This window comes from Lolium perenne, chromosome 5 (genome assembly GCF_019359855.2).
Source record: "Lolium perenne isolate Kyuss_39 chromosome 5, Kyuss_2.0, whole genome shotgun sequence".
Classification (NCBI taxonomy): Eukaryota; Viridiplantae; Streptophyta; class Magnoliopsida; order Poales; family Poaceae; genus Lolium; species Lolium perenne.
Genome location: NC_067248.2, coordinates 115,341,965 through 115,347,292, shown reverse-complemented (window position 1 = coordinate 115,347,292; position 5,328 = coordinate 115,341,965). Strand labels below are relative to the sequence as shown.

General features: G+C 40.1%; 1 long non-coding RNA gene across 2 annotated transcripts; it reads left to right on the top strand.

Moving 5' to 3' along the window:
• The first annotated feature begins 612 nt into the window (after window positions 1-612).
• LOC127299698 (uncharacterized) lies at window positions 613-3,674 on the top strand. Of its 2 annotated transcripts, none has more exons than XR_007850558.2 (3): window positions 613-1,599; window positions 2,041-2,172; window positions 3,056-3,674. It is a non-coding gene; the product is annotated as an uncharacterized lncRNA (long non-coding RNA). The 2 variants fall into 2 exon arrangements; XR_007850557.2 differs by having other exon boundaries at window positions 2,030-2,172.
• Window positions 3,675-5,328: the final 1,654 nt, after the last annotated feature.

Below are 5,328 nucleotides of genomic sequence, written 5' to 3'. Positions count from 1 at the left end.
TGCTAGCTTTATTTTATTTACTATCTTGTTTGCGTTCTCTATATTGAAAACACAAAAAAATTAGTTACTTGCATTTACTTTATCTAGTTTGCTTTATTTACTATTGCTAAAATGAGTAATCCTGAAGTTGAAGTTCGTTCATTTAAGCAACAAGGGGAAGAATGTTTAAAAGATGCTTGGTATAGAATTAGTGATGCTCATAATAGGTGCACTAAGAAACACTCCACCACTATCCTACTTAGGAATTTTTATGTTGGCATCTCTAGCTGGAATAGGTATGTTCTTGATTGTCTCGCGGGAGGTAATTTCCTAGGCACTCCTGCTTTAGAGGCTAGTTGCATTATTGAGAGCCTATTTGGAATACCACCTGTTAATCTTTACTATTAAATTGGAGTTGGTCGTTTGACACTCAACGCGTTTGATGATCGTCGTTAAAAACATCCAGACCGTTTAATCTAATCTTCCTATCTCCGGTTCGTCCGATCAAGGTAGAGCAAAATATCTTCCGTGCTGATGGTGAAGATTGACCCGATCTGTTTTCACGGTAAGTGTGTCTCCTTCCAGTGTTAGCGCTAATCATGGCACTCTATCAATCATCAATCCCGGAAGATATCCTTTCTACCGCACGCTCTATACTTTCTCCCGATGATACGTTTCCTCTAATATTGCAACCAAATAATTGCTCTCCTTCCTTATTGACTTCGATCTTGCTACCATATCTTCCCTATCCTTCTCTCGTTAGCCCTGAATCTTGCACCAAATCATGTGAGCCTTAATCACTTATTCTCCCCCCTTGCCATTTAGTTGCATCAACATCTCCATCGCCTAACTCCCCCGCCGCCGCATCCTCTCGTCGTTGATGCCCTACCGCCACATCCCCTACCTGTGCACCCTGCCATCACGTCCCGCGCCGCTCCGCCCCGCCCCTACCACCGCAACAGCGCTGGCTTGCCCTGCCACTGCGCCACGAGCCAACTAGAGGTCGCCGATGTCCTATGCCCCGAGCCAAGGGGCGCTCTCCGACGTTCCTCATCCTCACGAGAGGGTCCCGCGCACTCCCGTCGCCCTGGTCGCCCATCCTTGCCATCGTTGCCTCCCTGACCAGCGAACTCTGATGAGGTCAATATGATCAGTCTAGGGGGTTTAATCTGTATCAAGGTATTTATACATCAGGATGCGACATGGATTATTATACAAACCAGTCATTTATACATCAGGCAGCGACATGGATTATTTATACATCATCAGAGTGCGTCCAAATGTACAATGCCCGTGATGTATCTGATTCAAGCTTATGTGGCAGGGATGATATTCAGGAAGCATATGTATGTTTCTTTTCTGCATATAACGTGTATGTCAATGATTTTATGGAGCATCTCACTATATTCTAAACTACCATTGTGATGCATTTGTAGCTTGACCAATGGCTGAGTACGCCCCACTCCTTTCAGGCTCTAGAGTTTAATTTTATCAATGAAACTCTCAGGCATTTGTTTTCCTTTCACAAGTCATGCTTTCATCCACTAGGTAATCAAATCAGGCTCCATCTGTTCACGAGCAAGCGGAAGAGTAACGAGACAAAAGATGTCAGCACTCCTGGTATGTCTATCACATATCTCTGTTTGTAAATAATCTTATGCTAGCTTCTATCAGATATCGATCAATCTTCTCAACTTAAGCAACAAAATTTAAAGATATACAAGAATAAGTTTTTTCTATTCAAATAATTATGCTAGATACACTTCTATGGAGGTTTTAATTAATTGTTCAGATCGCTTCTTCTTTGACTGAAAGGGTTGCAATTTTGTACTATTAGCTGCCGTAGTCAGGGATCCCCCCCTCCAGTGGATCGTCCCCCTCGACATTTCACCTTAGCTTCTCGTATTAGTATACAGATATATACGCGGTAATGGCCATATTAGTTGATCCAAACGTTGTGCAGCGAAGTAAAGCCTATTAGCCCATCTTCCGTATTGCCTTGTTTTACTGGATTCACTCCATTGGAATTACCATCCCGGTCTGATCACAGGTCGTATGTAGGCGACGAGGGGCATGGCAGCGGCGCGGTAGCGCCCTAGCAGGAGTACCAGCGAGATGCAGAAGGGGATGTATCACGTACTAATGATCGATCATCTAACTTGCTCCGCCGCTTCACGCAGCACATGTATTAAGGTATGCCGTGCTCTGGCCCCTAAACAACTGGTCTGCAATCTATACTATACCTCACCTGAATAAGGTATGCTGTGTTTTATAATTAAAATTTGATCTCGCCTGACTAAGTAATGCCTTGTATAAACAATTCAATTTCGCCTGACTAAGGATTGCAGTGTGTTAGAATTACAATTCAATCCATGCATACCACTGGTTGGTTAGTTTTTTATTAGACCGAGCAGAAATAGCATGATAAGATTGAATGTGCAATTTATTTTTCAAAAAAATCTTCATGGCGAAGAAAAAGAGAAACGATTTGTCACATTCTCACATTTTGACAGTGGTGCTATATATGAGATATCTTATATTGTATTATACTATCTTATGTGTCGTTTGTTTTGGTTAAAAAAATTCTTCTGTACCATTTGGTGATAGATGTCTTCCTCACCCCTCCTATGGTCAAATCCTGGCTCCGCCCCTGTCCATGGTAAACTACAGATTAAACGTTATCTGATGTGCGTAAACATAGGAGATAATCAGTCAATCAAGATATGACGTGATGTTCTGGTTCAGTCTTCTTGACTTGTTGTCAGGTCCAAAAGTATGAATCTGTTTAAGTTATGGCTGGTGAATGTGAAGAGGCATGCACGCGATAAAGATGGGATATTATCTCAATTATGTTGCTGAAAAAAACAGAGGTGTAACATACTTAGCGGTAGAACTTTCAGTTTCTTATTTAGGGTGTGCACCTTAACCCTAAATGTGCATTGAATGAGAATACAGTTGAATATAGAAAGTTAAAACTTTCTCATACTAAAATTACCTAACTGAACTGCAACAAGGTTCTCACATTTAGTATTTTCATATCTTGCCGCTAGAACTCTGAGGTTTGGTTTCTATGCAGTGTGCCAATGGAAGGGACAATGATATACAAGATTTCGGAGTGGCGACATTGACTCTGTTCCTGTCATGCCTTACAAACCAGTTTCTTCATCATTCTCTGTATCATTTATGTATTCCTAAATTTTGCACATGAATGTGGTGCACCAGAAAAGGTGACATGTGAGGCCACAGACTCAGCAACTTTGTGACCGTTCAAGTACGTGCCCGCTGAAGACCGTTGTGCTCATACGCTTCGCCGCTTCCACACTAAGAGCAAGTCCAACAAGGGGACTAGCTTGTCAAGAAGGAACTTGTGCAGAGGAGCAACAAAAGCATTGCACACGTGCTCCAACATTGTTGCACGCCATCAATTGTATGTGTGTAAACAAACCGGGAGCTAGGGGAAACAAATCCGCAGGTGAGTTAAACTCTCTTGGTACCGTTACACTGCTGATAAGAGGAGCAACACTCATTGTATAGTTGCTCATTAAAAAACAAGCATTTTGGTCGATAATTGTACACACTAGCAAGTGCATGTATCTTTTTCCTGCTGTTGTAGTGGGATCAAGGCACATACAATTATGGAGGAGATGACATGCCTCAAAGTATGAGAGTTGAAGCAATAAATCACCATTTTTCCATTTTTTTCTTTTTTGATCTACCACATAGATTTGCATTATTCTTTCCTCTAAATCTAATATTGCAATATAGTAATTTATATGTGCAATTTTCTGACACTACAATATAAAAGACCGACTATCGTGTATGAAGCATGCCAGCCTTTCTCATTCATATTAAGTGGGGACACTTTCAAATCTTTGAACTCTCTACCATGTACTATTTCCTCATTTCTTTCGGACTATTTTTGTAATCGCTGGTGACATCTCATGTATCTCTATCATGTACTATTTTCTACTATAAATATATGTGGTGTTGATTATCCAAAAAAACGGGGACACTTTCAAGTGTGAGGCAAGTGCAGTTGACTGAGGAGATTCTAAGAGGAGCAAATGTAGAATGAAGAGGGTCTCTTCGAAGATGATAATGTCAGAGAAATGTCGGATGAGAATAAAGATGGGAAGACTACATGTTGGTTATCACATAGAGAGAAATCCGAAGAAAAACAAGACTTTGATGTTGTTGAACATCACATGCACGTCATCCATTAAATAGGAAACCCGGCTAATCAATCCTTACATAGTAGCACCGGCATTATGCTATATTAGTATTATATCTACATTCACAAGCAAAAGTTACTCATGTATAAGGAACCGGTTGTATAGCCTGGTCTCCTCGCTATCAACAATGGCTAACACATGCACGAGTATGCAATTTTCAAATGCATTACATCTAAATGGGAAGAGAGGGAAACTTTTAAGGAGTGTTGTGCTTGATGCATATATTATGAAATACCGTGAATTGCAAATACTTTTCTTCGTTGTACGGATTTTAAATTTGTTGAACCGTAGCAACGCACGGGCATTCAACTAGTGAAGTTAAAATTGAAATCTCTCTTGAAGATGTCATGAAAAAGTTGGAAACCATAGAGCAAAATCTTCCAAGTATTGAGACTAAATTGGGGATGTTACTTAATAGCACTAATAAACTTGATAAATCTCTAGGTGGGATTAATGAGAGAATTGCCATCTTAGAAGCTTGTGCTATTCATGATAATCAAACCCAGAGGATTAATGAACTTGAAGAAGCTATGGGAACTTTAGGTTCAACTTTTTCTTCTATTAAGTTTAAGGAGAAAGCTTATGTGGGTAAGGAGCAAAAGTTCATGTATGTCTCTAAGGTACCTAAACCAAAAAACTATTATAGGCCTAAAATTGACAAAGCCCTTAATACCACTATAGATAATGGAGCATCTAAGATACCTACTGTGGCAAGTGGTGAAAATTATGATGTTGATGCTTCATCTCTTGATAATACTTGATACACACTTTCTGCGCCTAGCTGAAAGGCGTTAAAGAAAAGCGCTTATGGGAGACAACCCATGATTTTACTTCTGCACATTTGTTTTATATTTGAGTCTTGGAAGTTGTTACTACTGTAGCAACCTCTCCTTATCTTTATTTCGTTGCATTGTTGTGCCAAGTAAAGTCTTTGATAGTAAGGTTCATACTAGATTTGGATTACTGCGCAGAAACAGATTTCTTGCTGTCACGAATTTGAGCAGTGTTCTCTGTAGGTAACTTAGAAAAATCTGCCAATTTACGTGAGTAATCCTCAGATATGTATGCAACTTTCATTCAATTTGAGCATTTTCATTTGAGCAAGTCTAGTGCACCT